This window comes from Manis javanica, chromosome 2, assembly GCF_040802235.1.
Source record: "Manis javanica isolate MJ-LG chromosome 2, MJ_LKY, whole genome shotgun sequence".
Classification (NCBI taxonomy): domain Eukaryota; kingdom Metazoa; phylum Chordata; class Mammalia; order Pholidota; family Manidae; genus Manis; species Manis javanica.
Genome location: NC_133157.1, coordinates 181,989,793 through 182,012,312, shown reverse-complemented (window position 1 = coordinate 182,012,312; position 22,520 = coordinate 181,989,793). Strand labels below are relative to the sequence as shown.

The window sequence follows — 22,520 nt, the reverse complement described above, 5'->3', positions numbered from 1 at the left end:
GATGCATGGATTTTCTATAACCCAATCCAAGTTTTTCAAACATTGTGCCAAGGTTTCCCCCTACCTATCTACCCAAACTCCTTGCTCTGCAGTAGACTTTGGATTTACTTCTCATTCGTTCCTACTTCACACTGACCTCAGCTATGGTACTATTAAAGAGAACACAAGCCACAGAGGCAAAAAATATATATAAAATAAAACTCAGTTCTCAACCTTGACAATTAATGTCTCTAATGCCTGTCAGCAAATATCCAAAACAGGATGTATTATGCTCATAACACCTATCAAGCCCTTCACCCATGTTGAGGAGGCTTCTTACTCCTTTATTTTTCTCTCCTAACTAGTAAAACATATTTTTTGTTAGCCCAGTAGCTCTGGAAGGGTGAGCTCTCCTCATCATCCTCCCTGATAGGGCAAAACCTTCAGTGGGTGGGCTGGGGCTCAGGTCCATAAATATTCAGAATATTCAGTTATTCAGTTGAACAAATACTTGAGTCCCTACAATATTCTAGGCAGTGGGCTAAGGACTGAAGCAGATATTAAGGTGAAAAAGACACAGTATTGCTCTCAAAAGCTTACTCCCTAGTAGATGCATAGAAAATGTGTCCGTAGTTAGTAACACAGAATGTACTGAGTGTTATGAGGAAAGGATGAAGATATGGTGGATGGCTCATGCAGGTGAAGGACCGTCTCTGACGCCTAGACTAGGTCCCCCTGCTGTGTGCTCTCCATGTATCTCTTATCACAATCTTCATCATCCAGTAATTGCTTGATTTACATCTTTTTTCCCTTTTATATTGTAAGCTCCTTGAAGGCAAGGCTTCTGTTTTGCTCTCTGTCACCAATGCCATGTAGCACCAGATAGAAGATCAATGTATATTCGTTGAGCAAATGAATGAAATCAGCAGACTTTATGTGTGAACTGGGCCTTGAGGATGCTGTATCAGTCAGAGTTCTTGTAGGAAACAGATAGGATATTCCATGAAGGTAACTTGTAGAATTTGATGTAAGGACTATTTACAAAGTGTGGTCATGGTAAAATAAAATCTATAAGGGATGCTGAAGCACCCCAGGGCTAGTAATAAGGAGAGCCATTACCACCCCGAGCCTAAATGTGCAAAGAAGAAAACACCTATAGCTGTAGGACAGTGCCACATAGGAGCTATGGCTGTTTGTAGAAGACAGGGAATCAGTCTCCTGCTGGTGCCTCCCACATTCTGCGGAGCCTCCCCTTGGCCGAACCCCATCATAAGCCAAAGGGCAAGGGTGACTTGTTAATGCAGTCCATAAGTTAGCCTCCATGGGCACAGCAGAGGGTAGACAAAGGTGAGGACAGATATGGAGTGGTAAGAGAATCTTGCATAAGTATTTAGTATGTCAACAGACAGAAATGGGACACAAATGTTCTATAATAGAATATGTGAGCAGGTTAGGTGATGTGGATGGTAACTTGATTTAATTATTGGCAGACAAATTTGGCAACCAACTGTGGAAGGTCCTACCTATAAGTCTGAAAACAGACTGAATGTAGCTCATAAATGGGGAACCACTGAGGACCGGTGGGGAGATTGGAACTGCACCATAGTTGCAGAGAAACATGCAAGTTGTATAAAGTTGTATAAAGGACAATGGTAGTGAGGAGATGGAGGGGAAAGAGGTATAATCTGGGGGACAGTGACAGAAACCAGGGCCAGATGACAATATCCCATTCTCCGAAATTCTCTTGAATGCATGTGGATGAAGATCACCAAACTTCCCAGTGGAAAGGTCAGAGGTCCATTTTAAAACCAGAAGACTATGCCATGAGATGATAGCACACCCAGGAGAGACAAATGTGTGTGTAGTTTGGTAAGAGCTGGAAGCATTTTAATAGAAACTGTGGCATTTTAGAACTAGTTGAAGCTGGTGAGAAGCATATATTCTCTGGATCCTAGAGAGAATCAGATAAATACCAAATTCATCTGCAAATTAAGAATAAAGTAAAGGTGTTCAAAAAGTGGAAATCACTGAGGGTGGATAGAAGATGAATCAGAATTGTGAATATCAAGAAACAGGAAAGGACACTGAATTCTAGCAGACAGAGTATGGCTGGCTTGGGGCTGTTTCCCTCTCATTCAGAGCTTCTTAAAGATACTGCATGATAGCTGACAGAGAAGGCTCCAAATTCCACACTGAAACAATAGAAGCAAGAAATATTCGTGCAGGCCTTCAGGCCTCTGAAATTCCCTTTCTGTCTCAGACTGAGAGGACTTGAGTGCCAGGTGGGTGGGAATTTGGCTACCTCCCTTTAAAGCTAGTGAATTAAGGAAGGTATTTCCTCAAGAGATCATCTAAGTTCCCATGAACATTTTACAAAACTAACAACTCCTAATGAGAATGCTGATAACCACAGGATCTGGGAGGTGGGCCTGTTGGCTGCCTTGCAGATCTGTCTCTGCAATTCCAAAGACATTTTATCAGTGACAGCTACTGATGTAAAAGATCAGGACTGAAGGAGAGTCTGTATTTCAATTTCTGAGAGCATCTGACATGCTTTCATGGGTTGGGGGAATGTTAACTATCCCTAGGGATAAATTTCACAGCATCTTGATGGGTATATGAGTTCTGAACAGGGAATCATTAAATGATTTTAAAAGTAGAAAGCTGGCAGGGAGGAGCCTGCTCTGAAGGGTTGGAAACAAACACTGCATCACTAGGGCAGTTCACTGTTAGGAAATTACTTCTAAGAGAAGTTTGGAATTTAAGGATGTGAACATGAGTATGTCAGCCAAGGAGAAGTTGGACCTACACATAGAGATACAGCTGAGAGAAATAGGGGTTAGACAGGCCTGGGTTCAAAATCAAACTCTTGCTTAATAACTGGGTGAATTTGGGTGAATCATGTAAAGCCATTCAGATTTAGTTCCCTCACTTACGAAATGGGGTTACTGATACCTGACTTTCAAGATTCTTTTAAGGATTAGAAGGCACTAGATTAATATTTAACTGTAGATGTTACATATCCACAAGAATGGCCCAATGCATCCACATCAGTATGATCAATTAAATACAGCTTGAAGACTTAAAATTCTAAGTTAATAAATCAAAGTTCTGATGGTTGCTTTTAAAGATGGAACAGTTGGACCATGATGTCTATTCTATACTACCTTGCCTTTTCCCTGGTTTGGATTATTTTCCTTTCTCCTTCCTTTCCCCCTCTTTCCTTTCCAAATCTTTTTTGTAAACATTCATGTCAGAAAATATTTTACAGATGTATGACTGGGTGAAGCTGGTCCAATGGATATTTTAGGAACTACCCAACCTTCCCCATACTGTTCACAATAGGTTCCAGTCTTCACAGAAAGATCCCAGTAATGACTGTGGGCTGTGCAGAATAACAGAACAAGATTCAATACTTGCTAATTCCTGAAGAGATGGGTAGGCAAATACACAGACATTCTCACAGCCCCCTTGTACTATAGGTTAATTTTCATTCATTTGGAATTTCATGTACACAAATTAGGCAATTCATGTTATGAGTTTTTGAAAGACATTTGAAACTTTGAAATATTAAAATTCAAATCTGTTATTTTAGTGCATACACTCTGGCTGCTGCAATGCTGCATGAAGCTTGCACTAACAGGCAGACAGCTGTGGAAAACCCATTTCTCCTTTATAAACATATCTTGAACAGTCTGGGGGATGCAATTTAATTGTAATGGACTATATTACAGACATTCCCCTGATGATAATAATTATGGGGTTAGAGAAGAACATTATGGTTTCATTCCCTACAAGGAAACTTAGTCTTCCTAGAATCTATAAAATCTAAACATGTATTTAAAATTTAATTAAAGTTATTATTTATTTCAGCAACATTATCAAATCAAAAATATTACTACAAAAATCATTAGAAAATCAATTCATGGAATTTGCAGACATTTAATTTTTCTTTTCAAAAGGGACAGTTTTATCCTTACTGAATTAAATTTCATTGAAAATTAGAGTGAGATGTAACTAATTAATAGCTTCATAATCCATAGTTTACCAGAAGAGAAAGCAACTTAGAAAAAAAGAAAGGAGAAGACAGTAAAGCAAAGGACAGGATAAGGCAAGACAACAGGATAGTAAGGGAAAGAGAAAAGCATTTCCAAACTCAATGAGAAGTATCACAATTTAGCTTTTAAATTCTCTACCTACCTAAAATTTCCAAGTCTGAGCTATAAAGCATCAGGTATGTCACTAAGGCCCTGCACCTTCCATCTCTTTGGAAAACTTGGATTGGCCTCTGGGATAATTATGACCACACCACATAGCTGAGGTCAACACCACCAGAACTTGTGGACCTCCAGGTCACATATACGTAAATGCTGTGATAATGACTCATCTTTCCATAAATGTGAAGAACTGCATGTCAGTAGTAAGTCTAATTAATCACTACTACATGAAGATGGTACTACAGACTCCCCAAATGTGGGAATAACAAGAATACTATTTCTTAAGTGCTTCCTGTATGCCTCAAGCTTTATGGAGATTATTACACTTAATTCTTCCAGTAACCCCATGAGGAAGTGATCAGCATGTGTCATTAACAGATGGAAAGAAGATTTAAGTAATTTGTCTAAAGTCATACAGTATCAGCAATAGAGATGGGTTTCAATTCCAGGTCTCTGAGCCAGAAACCATGCTCCTGGTTTTTAGTACCCTCTCTCACTGTTCTATCCCAGGAAATCTGTAGCTGCTTTTTCCCCAGGGAGAAACTATTTGCATGATTCACTCTATTTGCTGATCTGGTCTCCCCTCCCCATTTCTGTCTCACAACAAGGAGATGGAAATTTGAGTTGGAGATATCTTGGGCCTTGAAACAGACTGAAGACAGGTTTGGATTATGTTCTTACAGTGGGCTTAGGTGGCCTGGGACTATAACCAGAAGATGAACAGCATATCCCCACCTGACACTGAGCCCCCTGCTCTGGCCCAGCCACATGCTGCAGGGCTTGTCCATCTTCCTGGGAGCTCCCAAACCATTCTCCCAAAACCCCAACCCCTCCTCTGATCATTTGTTATCCCCCTAACCCTGATTTTCTCCCCTTTCATGGCCTTTTTACTACCTAAGAGTCTTATGAATGTGATGGCTTCATTACCTGCTGCCTGTCTTTCCCATTAGAACATAAGCTCCATTAAAAGCAGGGACTTGGTCTTCTTCCCCCCAATCTCCAATGTGCGGCATGTAGTAGATATTCAATTAATATTTTAGAATCCATTCAGATAAATCAGAGAATTATTAAATATCTAATGAGACAAAATCAGAGATCAATATTGGTCTCCTCCCCTCTATAGCTACTTTTGGTAGATAAATCTTACTTTCTGGGAATTCTCTTCTTGGATCCTCTGCCTTAGAGAATAAGTACCAAAAATGTGGGCTATTTCTTATGGAAGTTAAGATACAAATGTTCTATGAACTACATAAAATGTTCCTATACCTTTCACCACTGCTGTGAAAATTGTCCACAACTTGAAAATAAGGAAAAAAGATGGACAGCACATCCTTTCAATATCATTCAGGGGCAAATGCCACCCCAGCCACCCAGAAGAATGTACTCAGTTTGAATCACTGCTTGCTACTGATTAAAGGTGCCCGACTTAGTGAAGTTACATATGAACTCAGAGATTTTTGTCCAGTAGAGAAGAAAATGGTTTCTGTCCCATAAAACAGATAATCCTGAAACTTACAGTTTATTGGTGTCTAGGACACTTACCAGTTTTTTACTTAACCCAGCACTATTTACCTAACCTAGCAATCTTATCCTAATATTTCTTTATTAAATTGAATATTAATTTTTCAAATGCTCTGTAAATTGTTGTTAATGTCTTACTGATTCCCTCAACTGAGTAAAATCTTTGTGTTCATTCATGTTTACATGAAAAACATGATAACTTTTAGAAAATTATAAGTTAATACTACTTACCTACAAACCTTAAAAGAACAATGACATTCATGTTTCTTCTCAAGGTTAAGTTACTCACAGAGTCACCATCTCTGATTTTATCTATGATTACCCTAAGTGAGAGCCCTGAGCAAACTGGTCATGAACATGTGTCTGGACTTCTACCTTCTCCCTGTATGGTCTCCACATATGAGGAAGACTGGGAGAGAATAAAGTTTATGCACACAGATATATAAATATTTTACATATATATATATATATATATATATACACACACACATATATATATATATACTTTATGTGTCTGTGTCTGTGTTTATAATATTGAGCTTGTCCTCAACACCTACTCACCCTAAATATTCTTGTTTCTCTCCTGACCTGCTATATACCTTCCACATGAGTCATGACTCTACCTTTTAAAAAACTATAATATACTACCATCCACTTACAAATCTTAAAAGAACCATCACATTTATATTTAATAGTTTTGAGTTTGATTTTACATACATGCATGTGTACTCATAGCTTCATATATACAGCTATAAAGAAACACACCACTCTCTCCTCTATCTGGTTTTGTAACACAAACTGATATTGATACTTCTTTTGAGAGGGGTAATTTCGAATCTTACTTATGTTCAGATATCAGTCTCAATTCATTATTCTTCCTTTGTTCAAAGAGTCCTTATTGCCTACTTTTCTGTCATGGCCAAATTTCAATAAAAGTCCCCGCCCCCCGCACCCGAGTCAGTGTGACTCCTTGTAAGCACCTTTCTGCAGTTCTCTCCACTGTGAAAAGGGTTTCTAACAGAGCACACTGCGACTATTCAGTGCATACGGGTCTTTGCTTTGAGAAGATTCTAAAGATTATTTCCAGTGTGGAGTTTATACTGAAAGCCTTAAAATCATCATGGCTTTTCTGTAATTGTGCTCAAATGGACAGATTTGGATTTCTGGCTACAGATACAAAAAGGTTACAAAGTCTCTGTGCAGTAGAAGGTAGGTATTAAGATATAAATCTTTGTTTCTGTCTGTCACCTTCCTTTCTGTTGGCAGGCAGAAACAAAGGAATGAGACAAGTTGGAAGTATTGCATGGTCATGGTGTTCTAGACCTCTTCCCACACTGAATATTGATAATTCTGCAAGAGAGGTTGGCAGTATTGCAGGAGTGCTGGACGGTGTGGAAGAACAGGAGTCCTAATTTTGTCACCCTCTGTTAAATGATTATGGTGCTGGAAGCCAACTGGCTGATTGGAATATGTCCATTCATGAGAGAGGCCATAAGGCAGATTCTCTGAGCCTCTGACTGGTGATTCTCACTTCCACATGGCCAGGTTAATGGATTTATAAAATCCAAGGTTCATTATTAAGCATTTAAGTACATAGTTTATAGAGAAAGAGAGATCAAGGTCATGACTTTTTATAAGCAGCAGCCTTGGCTCGTTTTTATGAACTAGGAGAAGGGAGGTATTTTGCCTATTAAAAGAACCTTTGATTAAACTGTATGTCAAAATAAAGCAAGGTTGGGCTGCTGTGGGATTGGAGGGAATGTTTTGCTGTGGATAGGGAACTAATCAGGAATGAGGCAAAGGACAGAAGCAACAGGTATTCTCCACAAGGAAGTCCACCCAAGGATTGGTATCAGTACTTGGAACTGTAATCAGTTTTGAAAACTTTCAAAGGCTCTTCCAGTTACACTGTGGATCTTCAATAAGTATGACAGGCTAAAATTGTCCCCTTAAACGGATCAAGTATAAATTCCCAGCTGCTTAACCTATACTGGTTACAAAGAAAAATTGGACTGTTTTGACGGGGTGTATCCAATAATTTAAGGTCATGTCAAGGTGGGCAGCCAAACCCTCTACAAAATGCCCCTGGGGACCATTGTTAGAAATAGAATAATGGGTTAGATGGACCAAGAGTCTGCACCACAAAGGGCTTTCTCACTTCTGGATGCCATGTCAAGGTCATAAGAAGCAGTAACATGGAAAATAGGAAATAAATATATAGAAGAAAGTTTTACTACTAATAAAAATCCTATCTGAAAAGATGCTGTATAAAAATATAATGAAATTTAAATACTAATGAATAACACGTACAATATCCAGAAAACAGGGGAATGGTGCCATGTGAGTCATTTTAAAGGCATCTCAGGTCAATGAAGAAAATTTATCTGGCAGTGAGAGCCTGTGGACTCCTCTCTATTCTCCGCATTTGTTTCTGTGCCAGACAGCATGGATGTATCCAAGGTAAGTGTGTCCAAGCATTTGTGTAAGGCAGTTGGTAACAAGATGACAAACTACTTGGCTAATGCTGCAAAATATTAGTGAAGTTTCCTCCACCACAGCTTCTGAGGAAGGAACTACAAGCAGAACAAACCTGGTGAATAATCTTTGATTCAAACTATAATCCTTGATGATGGAGCAAAGTTAGATGTTGACAATGGTGAAAAATTTGGAGAATGTTGGCTCAGTTATTCTAATATGCTTTCTTTTTATTTATGCAAATAGTCTTTTTCTTTCTTGGTTACCTGGCAGGTTCCCATTTGGCAGCTAACTGCGGCACCTTTAACTGATTATCTGCTAAAGGGATGCATTTTTTTTTTACACAAAACCTCCTAAAATATAACCTTCTAAAAATAATTATACAGTGAAGGAAAAAATGAGCTAAACATGAAAGCTCTGTGAATTCCAAAACAAAGGAAATCAATGTATAAGGAGGAGCCTGGGACACAAGCATACCTTTAATGCAAACATGTTTCACTTAAAGTAAAACATGGTTTGAGGAATATCCATTAAATGCCAATCAATGCTCATGAAAACATCCTGGTGCATGGCAAACCATTTACAGGAATCTACAGGCTGAGATGCAAACTTAACATTTAAGTGTAGCTAAATACCCAATGCTATTATGGTTGACCCTCAATGTAATTTTAAGACAATCCTTGTAATGAAGAAAGTGATTATTTTCAGTAGCCACCCCAAATATTAATTATAGTACATTTGATTAAATGCTTCTGTGGTTAGATAAACTGCAATTTACACATTTCTGTGTTCTTTAAAAAAAGAAGGCTGCTGATGATAAAGGAACCTAAAGCTATTCTGTGGGGTAACATGTCATTAGCTATTCCATCATTTGTTATTCAAACTCCAGAATTACGGGATAAGTGGTGCTCGAGATTTGCTGCTACAGACCCTGAAATAGTTTCCAGCACAGCGTTTATAAATAACAGCAGGAGCCCTGCTGTTTCACCTCTTGAGTAATTTTTCTTAAAGCCTTTAGAATTCTTGACAAAAGGTGGTAGGGAAAGTATGCTCCCCTTTAGTAACTAATTAAACCGGTAAGAAGACCTCATTATGAAGGACATGGGACATGAAGCATGAATTACTTCTTGTTTAATTTCATACAACTGAGAAATAATCTTTCAGCTGCTGTGAATAGGTTAAATGACTACTCAGGCTGATCAGAGTTACGTTTACAATGTATTAACCTTGTACTCACTGCTGAGTAGCATGGCGGCCGCTCAGGAGAACACTAAACATGACTTGTATATAAGATCTTTTGGAAGGATCATATGCATTCATCTGATATCTACTGAGCTCCTACTAAGTGCCAAGTACCTTGCTAAGCACAGTGGACACAAACATACAGGTGTCTGCTTTCATGGAACTTCCAATCTAGTAGAGTACACCTACAAAATTACATCCCAAACTGCTTGGGACTCGACAGATGAAGCTTAGAAAGGAATTGAAGAAAAGGAAAAATCCCTATCCTCCCCAAGTTTATGTTATTAATGCAGCATAGACTGTTTATGAGCATGTTAGAGGAATGTACAGGTTGTTTCACTCTGGACATGGCACAGAGACTGGGAAATGGCATTCCTGTCTTTGAAGTATTGGTTATTTACAATGACATAATGTTTAATGATGAAAAAGGTAACAAGATCATAACTATAATCACAGCTAGGATTAATAAGTGCTTTCTATGTGCCATGGTTTTAATTACACATTTGGCATGCATTACCTTATTAAACCTCACAATGATTCTATAATTACTATTATCCTCATTTTACAGATGAGTAAACTTAAAGGTTTGGATGATGATTACAAGTAAGAGTCCAGTGAGAGGATCTGTAACCCTTTTACTTGCTCTGAATTCATCCCTTCATCAGAAAGATGAAGGCCACAGGAGTGGGGAACCTTGACCTCACAGCTGGAGTGAAGGGGTGATTCTGTACATTCTGCCGACCTCAGATGACCTATGCCCACACCACCATTCATCTTTTCTTCCCAGGGAACTTCTCACATTAACCTGTGCTTTTTGAAATTCCTTCCATTAGATTTCATAATAGAATGTTTGACTGTACATTTCCAAAATTATATCCTTCCCTTGCTTCTCATTCAACGTCATACACTTGATAACAGGCATCTAATTCCCTCTGTTGGTTTAGAGTAAACCCCACTCTGTGGTCAGGGAATTGTCCGAATGGCTATGGATCCTCCTAGCTTTTAGGATTACTTGTCTCTGTGGTTAAACATCTCATCCTCTTGGAGACTTTCTTTTCAAATAGAGAACTTTTTTAGTTCAACCATCATCTAATGTTTGAATCATTTTATAACAATCCTAATATATGGCATTCAGCTTTCTCTTAACATCTCTATCAGCAGGAAACTAAGGACTTTCCAGGGCAACCCATCACAACTGCTCTCCAGTAATGCATTCATTCAACTTTTAACTATATTCGTAAAATGGGATGAGGGGTAAGTTTTAAGTAAATGACTGTGAAAGTTATACCAAGCCTCTGTTTTTAAGGAGGTTCAACTAGGAGAGCTAGGGCGTGCACACCCAGAGCTGGAAGATGAGGTCCAAAGTTCTATAAGAGCTCAAGGGGCAGAAAGGTCAATTCCAGTTGTGATGCCCATTCAGACCAAGACAACCCATACTGATTTCCTAATTCTTGAATTAACTAGAGGAATTCATGATACTGCATAACCTTGGGAAAAAACTAGATAAAAGGAACTGCTAATATTTTGCAATAAAATGATAACTCCTTTTTACACATTATTTACATAATATGAAATATACCCATTTTTAAGTGTACATTTGTTAACATATGTATAAAACTGGGTAATTACCACAGCAATCAAGATGTAGAACATTTTCCATCACTTGTGTGCTTTCTTAGCCAGTTCCTTCTCATCAGTCTCAGGCAACCACTGGTGTGCCTCCTGCCTTTGTAGATGAGATTTGCTTTTTGTACAATTTTACATGAATGGAATTACACAGTATGTAATCTTTTTCATTGGCTCCTTTCACTAGGCATAATGCTTTTGGAATTCATCCACGCTGTTGCAGTTGTTTTTGTTTTTGTTTATCATTTTAGTGAGAGTGTAGCAATGTCTCATCTTGTTTTTTATTTGCATTTTCATGATAACTAATAACGTCAAGCACCTTTCCATGTACTGATTGGGCGTTCATGTAGACTGTAGTGTTTGTTAAAATATTTTGCCCATTTTTAATGAGTTGTCTCCTTTTGCGCTATAAGAGCTACAAATCCTTTGTCAGATATATATATATATATATATATATATATATATATATATATATCATTAGTATATTCTCTTATCTGTGTATTACCTTTCATTTTCTTAATGGTGTCTTCCAAAGAGGAGAAAATTTTGATTTTGATGAAGCCCAAGTTATTAATATTTTATGGTTCACGGTTTTTGTAATCTGTGTAAGAAATCTTTGCTTAATCTGAGATCAAAATATTTTCTATGTTTTTTCTAGACTGTAGTTTTAGATTTTACATTTAGGTTTCTGATCCATTTTGAGTTATTTTTGTGCATGTGGTGAGGTAAGGGTTAAAATTAATTTTCTTTTCCTATAAGGATTTTTTTTGTTTTATTACTATTTATCTTAAATACTATTTTTTCCTCATTACATAACCTTGCATTTTTGTAAAAATTATGTGACCATATATATATATGGATCTATTGTGGGATTCTCCACTCTGTTCCATTGATGTATTTGTCTGTTCTTATTCCAATATTACACACTGCTTTTATTTTACAGACAGGAAATTTTGAAATCAGCTGAAGTAAGTTCTCCAACATTTTTTTCTTTTTCAAAATTGTTTTTAATAGTCTAGACCCATAGCATTTTCATTAGAATCAGCTTATCATTTTCTACAATGAAGTTTCCTGGATGTTTTTATTGCAATTGTATAGACACTATGTATCTATTTGGAGAAGAATTTTCATATATTTGCTGCCAAAGTGAACACTTTAGGGGGAGAATTGATGTCTTAATATTGAATCTTTTGTTAATGAACACAATATATTTCTCCATTTATTTAGATCTCCTTTAAAGCCTCTCTTACATCTTCTGTAATTTTCAGCATCCAAATCTTACATGCATTTGTTAACCTTATTCCTGAGTATTTCATGTTTTTTGATGCTGTTTTTTTAAAATTCATTTTCTGGTTGTTGTTAGTATTTAGAAATACAATTGATTTTTGTATATTGTGACCTTGCTAAAATTACTTACTAGTTTTAGCGGCATATTTTTATAGTCCTCTTAGGATTTTCTGTGTATACAATCATGTTATTTATTCATAACAATAATTCTACTATTTCCTTTCTAATCTGTCACCTTTTATTTCCTTTCCTTGCCTAATTGTACTACGTGGGAGCTGCAGTATGATATTGAAGAGAAGTAGAGAATGGGAATCCTTCCCTCATTTCCCATTTTAAAAGGAAAGCATTCACTCTTTCATCATAAGTGCTATGTTAGCTGTAGGTTTTCCATAGCTACATTTATCAGGCTGACGAGGAGCCTTACTATTCTTAGTTTGCTAAGGGTTTCTTATTTTTTTAAATCATGAATGGCTATTGAATTTTTTTTATGCTTTCTGTGCATCTCTTGAGATTGTCACATTTTTTATCCTTAATTCTGTTAATATGGTAAATTGTATTTATTGATTTTTAAATACTAAACTAACCTTGAATTCCTAAGATAAATACCATTTAGACATAGTTTTTTATCCTTTCTACATATTGAATTATATTCACTAATATTTTGTTAAGGATTTTTGTGTCTATGTTCATGAAGGATATTGATCTGCAGTTTCTTTTATCTTTATCTGGTTTTGGTTTCAGTGTAATACTGGCCTCATAAAATGAGTTAGGAGTGTTTACTGCCTGTTTTCTTAAAGTTTGTATTATATTGAGATTATTTATCCCTTAAATATCTCATGGAATTAACTAGGGAACTGCCTGGACTTGGGCCTTTCTTTGAGTAAAAGTTCTAACTTATTAACTCAATTTGTTTAGTTTATAGGGCTATTGATGCCTTTTATTTCTTCTTGACTCAGTGTTGGTAGTTTGTCTATTTTAAATAATTTGTCCATGTCATCTAATGTCATCTAAATTTTGGCATATGTTTATTCATAATAGCCTCTTACACGTGCAGTGACATGATCTGTAGTGATGTGCCCTATGTCACTCCTGACATTGGCAATTTGCATCATCTCTTTTTTTCTTGATCAATCTGCTAGAAGTTAATCAATTTTATGGATTTTTTTCATAAAGTCAATTTTAAAATTCATCAACTTTCTCTATTATTTGTTTTCTACCTCATTGATTTCTGTTCCTTCTTATTTCCGTTCTTCTACTTACTCCAGGCTAATTTATTCCGGTTGTTGTTAGTATTTAGAAATACAATTGATTTTTGTATATTGTGACCTTAATGTAGAAGCTAGATCACTGACTTTTAGTACTTTATATTCTTACATAAACATTTGAATCCATACATTTTCATCTAAGTACAACTTTAGGTTTATCTTACACATTTTGATATGTTGTGTTTTTATTATTAAGATCTAATTTTCCTTGTGATTTCTTCTTTGACCATCTGTGCTGTTTAATTTTCACATATTTGGGGATTTCCTAGGTATCTTACCACTTTTGACTTCTCATTTAACTCCATGGTGGTCAGCAAACATACTTCATATGATTTTAATACTTTTAAATCCATTCAGACTGTTTTTATGACTCAGCATATGCTCTGCAGGGTGAATGCTCTACGTTCACTTAAAGAAAAGAATGTGCATTCTGCTATTGTTGAACACAGTTTTTATAATATCAATTTTATTAAGCTGAGTGATAGTGTTGTTTGAGTCTTCCGTATACATAATCACTTCCTCTCTACTTGTTCTAACAATTACTGAAAAATGAGTGTTGACATCTACAACCACAACTATGGATTTGTCTGTTTGAATTCTGTCAGTTTTTTCCTCATGTATTTTGGAATCTTAGTAATTGAGTGCACTATCATTTACAATTTCTATGTCTTAATGATAAATAGACTATTATTATAAAATGTTACTCCTCTATAATAGTATTCTTTATTTTGACACCTGTTTTTATGAATAGTACAGTTTTGTAGTTTTCAGATGTTTAGAATTTGCTGTGTGTATTTTACCCATCTATTTATTTCTAACCTACTTCTGCCTTTACATTTAGAGTGTATTTTAGTCAAACAACGTATAATTGAGTCTTGCTTTTTTATTCAGTTTGACAATCTGTCTTTTAATTAGAGGGTTTAGTCCATTTATGATTAACCTAATTATCATACACTTGAGTTTCAGTCTACCATCTTGCTATTATTTGTTTCACTTATTCTTTATTCTTCTGTTCCTCCTTTATTCCTTTCCTCTTGTAAAACTTAATATTTAAAAATTCCATATTATTCTCTCTATGGCTTATAGTTACACCTCTTTTTTATTTTTGAGGGTTTGCTCTAGTATTTACAACATGTCTTCTAACTTATCATAGTCTTCACTCAGATATTACTTACTTCATATACTTAAGAATCTTACAATAGTACACCTACAACTCTTCTGTCCTTTGTGCTATTTTCATACATTTTATGACCTCATATTTATAAATCCCACAAAATATCATTTTTGCTTTAAGAATTCACTATTTAAAAAAGGTATTTTTAAAGCAACAAAAGTGCATTTTCTATTTACTCGTGTATTTATCAATTTACACACTCTTCTCTTTTGTACAAATCTGAATTTCTGTCAATCATTTTATTTCAGCTTGATAAACTTCCTTTAATATTTCCTATAGAAAAGCCTTTGGGAGAAGAATTTACTCACCAAGCTTTGTCTGTCTAAAAGTTTCTTTCTTAACTTCATCCTAATTTTGAAGGACATTTTTGTTAATTATAGAATTCTAGGTTGGCAGGTTGTTGTTTGAGCACTTCAAAGATGTTGTCCATTGTTTTCTTCCAGAAATTAAATTTAACCAAAAAATCAGAGATTATTCTTATCATTTTCTCCCATATGTAGTGCACTGTTTTGCTTGGAAGCTTTTAAGTTATTTATTAGTGGTTTTCAGCAAGTCAAATATCATGATATTTTCTTGTTATTTATCCTGCTTAGGTTTTCTCAAGCTTCTTGGACATATAAGTTTGTAGCTTTTATTACATTTTGGAAAACTTTAGTTGTTGATTCTGCAATTTTTAATTGGCTGCCATTCTGCCATTTTCTAGGATTCCATTTATACATGTGCTAAACTGCTGTTTTCCCACAGGTCATTGAGACTGTTCATTTCTATCACTCATTTTTTTCTGTCTTCAGTTTGGATTGGTTCTATTATGATGTTTTCGAGTTCACAGATCTTTTATTTAGCAGTATGAAATCTGCTGTTGAGCCACTCAATGAATTTTTTATTTGATATATTGAACTTTTCAGCTATAGAATTCCATTTGGCTGTTTTTTTATAATTTCCATTTCTCCTCTCATATTTTTTATTTTTTTAAATCCTTGAATATATTTATAATAGCTCTTTATATTCCTTGTCTGCCAATTTCACCATCACTATCATTCCTGAGTCTATTTCTCTTGACTTAATATTATCCTGGTTATGGGTTACATTTTCTTGCATCTTCACAAGTCCAGTAGTTTTTTTTTTTATGATAGATCTTATAAATTTTACACTGTTGTCTGGGTTTTCCTGTCTTCCTTTAAAGAATGTTGAATGTTATTTTGGCAGTTATAGATGTGATAAATCATTTCAAGTCTTTTTAAGTTTTTCTAAGGTGATTCTGGTGTAGTTTTGATTCAAGGACTAGTTTAGCCCTACTATTAAAGTGAGACCCTTCTGTGGCTTCTGTGGAATGCACCACATACTCAACAAGTTTGTTCCATTTTTCTGATCAGGATTAAAAATTTTCCCAGCCCTCTAGGCTCTGGGAATCTTCAGTCTCCAGCTCCTTGATAGCTGTTCTTTGCTGAGACTCATGGGATTTTCCTCTATACATGCTAATTTTAGTATGCAGCAAATGACTTGAGGAGATCCTTATGCAGATGTCAAAAGGTTTTTTCTGTGCTGCTCCTTTCTCTTTGGTACTCAGCCCTATAAATATAGCTGCCTCAGACTCTAATTTGTCTCTGCGATTTAGAGACACTACTGTGCTGTGCTTGCGCTTTCCTTCCCTGTGCCATAGCCTCAAATGTGTCTCCAGGCAGGAAACCGGGGCATCCACTGGGGTCATCTTTTGTTTTCTTTCCCTTAGGGCTAATGGAACTCACTTTCCTATTGTCCAATGTATGAAATTTTTTGTTGACTATGCTTTGTCCAGTTTTCTGGGTTTGTTTTGTTTATATGGCAAAGAGCAAGTCTAATACCAGTTTCTGTAACATGGCCTAAAGCAGATACTCTTTGTTTTTCAAATTTTTTAAAAAAAGTTAAAAGCCTTTTAAATTGAGATATAATTGACAAACCTATTAGCCTCTCAAAAACAGAAAATATGTTATATGCTGTTCTTGCTCCTATATTTCAGCACTGACAGTTGCTTTGTCAATATAGCATAGTGGTTAATAGCATGAATTATAGAGCCAGCCTCACTGAATTTGAATCCTGACTGCAAGTACAGCTTGTAATATAGGGAAAGATATTTTACTTCTTTATGCCTTAATTTTCCAATCTATAACATAGAAATGATTATAATTATACCCATCATTTTAGGTTTGTTTGAGGTTCAGTGAGCTAATGAGTTGGAGTACTGCTTGTCATATGATAATGTTCAGTATGGTAGCTATTGTTAACATTATGACTCATCATTAAAACACCAGTTAACTTCTTTCTGTGTGATTGATCTTTCATTTAAAAAAAATCTCCTAAAATGGGCAGAGGAGCTGAACAGACAGTTCTCCAAAGAAGAAATTCAGATGGCCAACAGACACATGAAAAGATGCTCCACATCACTTCTCATCAGAGAAATGCAAATTAAAACCACAATGAGATATCATCTTATACCAGTAAGGATCGCCACCATCCAAAAGACAAACAACAACAAATGCTGGTGAGGTTGTGGGGAAAGGGGAACCCTCCTACACTGCTGGTAGGAATGTAAATTAGTTGAACCATTGTGGAAAGCAGTATGGAGGTTCCACAAAAAGCTCAAAATAGAAATATCATTTGACCCAGGAATTCCACTTCTAGGAATTTACCCTAAGAATGAAGCAGCCCAGTTTGAAAAAGACAGATGTGCCCCTATGTTTATCGCAGCACTATTTACAATAACCAAGAAATGGAAGCAACCTAAGTGTCCATCAGTAGATGAATGGATAAAGAAGATCTGGTACATATACACAATGGAATATTATTCAGCCATAAGAAGAAAACAAATCCTACCATTTGCAACAACATGGATGGAGCTAGAGGGTACTATGCTCAGTGAAATAAGCCAGGTGGAGAAAGACAAGTACCAAATGATTTCACTCATATGTGGAGTATAAGAACAAAGGAAAAACTGAAGAACAAAACAGCAGCAGAATCATAGAACCCAAGAATGGACTAACAGTTACTAAAGGGAAAGGGACTGGGGAGAATGGGTGGGAAGGGAGGGATAAGGGGGGTGGGAAAGAAAGGGGGCATTACAATTAGCATGTATAATGTTGGGTGGGGGCACTGGGAGGTTCTGTGCAACACAGAGAAGACAAGTAGTGATTCTACAGCATCTTACTACGCTGATGGACAGTGACTGTTATGGGGTCTGTTGGGGGGGGACTTGGTGAAGAGGGGAGTCTAGTAAACATAATGTTCCTCATGTAATTGCAGAGTAACAATACAAAAAAAAAATCTCCTGCAGATAATCAGGGTGATTTAATCAGTGAAAATACATAATATTGTTTCATTGTTGTTGTAGTAAAGAATTATGCACCGCACCTCTCTTAGCCAATCAGAAGTAACAAGTAACATTAAGCTCCTAGACTGAGAACAAAAGATCTTGACAAAAACCACATTTTCAACACTAAGGGGATTATAAGAGCACCCTTGTCTTCATTTTTCCATCAGGTTAGCAATGAAAAAGCATATGTGTATCACATTTCTAACAATTAGATTTTATAGGAACTGCACTGGTGGCAATAGATCAGTAAAGGAACATGGCAGTGAACCTGCTTGTAAAATGAAGACTCCTTTTATAGAGCAAATGATTGCCTACTAATTTATCTATGCCATAAATCTGGAGTTTTGTATGTAGGGACTGTAAATGGTCTGCACCTGGGCCAGTGTTCCTTTCAAAGACTGGGCTTGGCTTCTTTAGATGGCTGTTTTCAGACACATTAAAAGCTGCTCCTTTAGGGAAATCCTCCTTGGAGATTTGAAGGCATTCTTGGAAAAGAAGAGGTCCCAATATTTACTTGTACTAGGCAAAGGTTTAATAAGCACTTATGTATGTTCTTGACCAGCCTGCTTATCAGTCATGCTTCTAAGAATCAAATATGGATTAAAGTTTTAACATAAACAAATTATCTTTGGTATTTTCTCTGCAAACAAGCCCATGTGCTACTACCACCACTGTTCTTCTGTTTTGGGAATAGCCCTTCCTCTTGTGCTTGAAGTTGCTCTCTCACTTGGTCTTGGATTAAGATGGCCAGCTGTTTATGGCCCCAACTGAGATGTTGGCATGATCTTAAGTTCTTGTCTTATAAATGTTTAATGATAACCTTCAGAGAATCATGGATAAAGAAGCAATTAAAACTCATACTCCTGTGTAGATACTGTGATTAAATTAGATTCTAGTATATTATTTTAGCTTTTGATGTAGTACCATGGTGCAGGGGTCTGTGTTATCACTGATCTAAGTAATCTCCCACTCACGTGCATAGAGAACTAATATCAGAGAAGAGTCACACATCAGTTATTGCTGAATCATCTAACAGCATCCATTCTTATGAATAATACTTTGAATTTAAATAATTTAAATAATCTTTCCTTTCAGAAAGATCAATGCTTTTGTTTTCCTATCTATCCTAACAACATTTCTGTGAGGAAAGAAGGGGTGGATTTGTATTCCCCTCTTTTCAGAGTGTGAGAAACAAAACCAGAGAGTAAATCATTTACTTGAGATCATACAGTGACACAGAACCTGAGAGAATCCTGGACCTTTAAACACCAATCCGCAACCTTTCTGCTAGTCCAGAGTCAGAAGAGTATTTTTGTAAGGGTCTAGAGACTAATATTGTAGATCTTGTGGGCCATATGGTCTGTGTTGCAAGACAACTATTTAGCTCTGTTGTTAAAGCATGAAAGCAATCATAGACAGTGTGTATAAATGTAAATATGTAACTGTAACTATGTGTATATATATGCATCTGTGTGTATGTGCATATATTTATGTATTTAATGATTTTTCAGAATCATTGGCTATATTCTTCATACTGTACTACCATCTCTGTGGCCAACTTATATTATGACTGAGAATTTTTGCATCCCTTTATACCCCCTCTCACCCCACCCCTCCCCATGGTAACCACCAGTTACTTCTCACTGTCTGTGAGTTTAGTGCTATTTTGTTCATTTTGTTCTGTTTTGTTTTTAGATTCCACAAACAAGTGAAATCATATGACATTTGTCTTTCTCTGCCTGGCTTATTTTACTTAACATAATACCCTCTAGGTCCATCCATGTTGTTGCAAATGGCAAGATTTTTCCTTTTTGTGGCCAAATAATATTCCACTGTATATATGTACCACCTTTTTATCCATTCATCTATTGATGAACACTTTGGTTGCTCCCATATCTTGGCTATAGTAAATAATGAGGCAATAAACATAGGGGTGCATATACCTTTTTGAATCAGGGATTTTGTTTTCTTTGGGTAAATTGCTAGAAATGGAAATTTCTGGGTCATATGGTATTTTTATTTTTAGTTTTTTGAGGAACCTCCATGCAGCTTTCCACAGTGGCTGCACCAATTTACATTCCCACTAATGGTGTAGGAGGGGTCCCTTTTCTCAACATCCTCACCAACACTTGTTATTTCTTGTCTTTGGATAGTGGCCATCCTAAATGTTGTGATTAGCAATGTGGATGTGGAGCTTCTTTTCATGTGCCTGTTGGCCATCTGTATTTCTTCTTTGGGAAAAAACATGTCTTCAGGTCCTTTGACCATTTTTTAATAGGGTTATTTGTTTTTTTGGTTTTGGGTTGTGTGAGTTTTTTATATATTTTGGATGTTTACCCCTTATTGGATAAATCTTTATGAATTCTCCCATACTGTAGATTGCCTTTTTGTTCTGTTGATGGTGCCCTTTGCTGTACAGAAGCTTTTGTTTGATATAGTCCTACTTTGCTTTTGTTTTCTTTGCCCAGAGAGATGTGTCCAGAAAAGAGCTGCTCATGTTTATGTTCATGAGATTTTTGCCTGTTTTCTTATAAATGTTTTATGGTTTCATGTCTTATATTTAGGCCCTTAATCCATTTCAAGTTTATTTTTGTGTATGGAGTTAGTAATCTAGTTTTCCCAATACCATTTATTGAAGAGACTGCCTTTTCTTTGTATATTCATGGCTCCTTTATCATATATTAATTGACCATGTACACATAGATGTATTTCTGGGCTCTCTATTCTGTTCCATTGATCTATCTGTCTGTTCTTATACCAGTACCATACTGTTTTGGTTACTTTAGCTTTGTAGTATAGCTTGAAGTCAGGGAGTATAATACCCCCAGCACTGTTCTTCTTTCTCAGGATTGTTTTGGTTATTTAAGGTCTTTTATGGTTCCACATGGATTTTAGGATTATTTGCTCCAGTTCATTGAAAAATGTCACTGGCATTTTGAAAGGGATTGCACTGCATCTGTAAATTGCTTTGGTCAGGATGGCTATTTTGACAACATTAATTCTTCCTATCCAGGAGCATGGGATAGATTCTATTGATTTGTCTATTGAGTCTTCTTTCATTTCTCTCATGAGTGTCTTATAGTTTTCAGAGTACAGATCTTTAACCTCCTTGGTTAGGTTTATTCCCAGGTATTTTATTCTTTTTGATGTAATTGTAAATGGCGTTGTTTTCCTGATTTCTCTTTCTGTAGTTTGTTGTTAGCATATAGGAATGCAACAGATTTCTGTGTATTAATTTTGTATCCTGCAACTTTGCTGAATTTGTTATAAGTTCTAATAGTATTTTTGGTGGAGTCTTTAGGGGTTTCTATATATAACATCATGTCATCTGCAAACAGTGAGTTTTACTTCTTTCTTACACCAATTTGGATGCCTTTTATCTCTTTATCTTGTCTGCCATGGCTAGAACCACCAGTACTACATTGAATAAAAGTAGTGAGAGTGGTCATCCTTGTCTTGTTCCTGATCTTAGAGGAAAAGCTTCCACCTTTATTTTATTTTATCATACTAAGTATGATATTAGCTGTGGGTTTGTCATATATGGCCTTTATTATGTTGAGGTACATTCCCCTCTATATCCATTTTGTTGAGAGTTTTTATTATGAGAGGATGTTGGATTTTGTCAAGTGCTTTCTCAGGATCTATTGAGATTATTACATGGTTTTTATCCTTTTTTGTTAATGCTGTATATCACACTGATTGATTTATAAATACTGCACCATCCTTGCATACCTAGTATAAATCTCACTTCATCATGATGGATGATCTTTTTGATGTATTTTTGAGTTTGGTTTGCTAGTATTTGCTAGTATTTTGTTGAGGATTTTTGCATCTATGTTCATCAGGGATATTGGTCTTTAATTTTCTTTTTTGTAGTATCTTTATCTGGTCTTGGTATTAGAGTGATGCTGGTCTCATAGAATGAGTTTAAAAGTATTCCCTCCTTTTCTACGTTTTCGAATACTTTGAGAAGGATGGGTATTGGCTCTTCTTTAATATTGGTAGAATTCAATTGTGAAGCCATCTGCTTCTGGACTTTTGTTTGTTGGGAGTTTTTAAATTCATTTTATATTTTATTTTTACAAAAACTGGTAATGGGTCAGATGTGGCCCATAGGCCAGTTTACTAACCCTTACACTAAATCACAACTCTTGTTAAATGTTATCTTAAGCTGTAAGGGCTACTACATGAGAGCAAAATGTGACATTTGCGCATGCTCCCTACAGTATCACTTGATCTTCACATGACCCTGGTTCTCTAGGCTATTAATGCCTTTCCATTTTATATATGAAGAAACTGAGCCTAATGCACTTGTCCAAGACCACGTGGTTTCAAATGGAGTATGAAGACTGCAGCATGAGTATCCTGACTTCTAATATTTCTCCTGT

At 36.1% G+C, this 22,520-nt stretch overlaps 1 protein-coding gene across 1 annotated transcript in view; it reads right to left on the bottom strand.

Annotated features, from left to right (window-relative positions):
- The window catches only part of CPQ (carboxypeptidase Q), a 604,930-nt gene that overhangs the window by 7,897 nt on the left and 574,513 nt on the right, over positions 1-22,520 (bottom strand). The window lies entirely within an intron of this gene.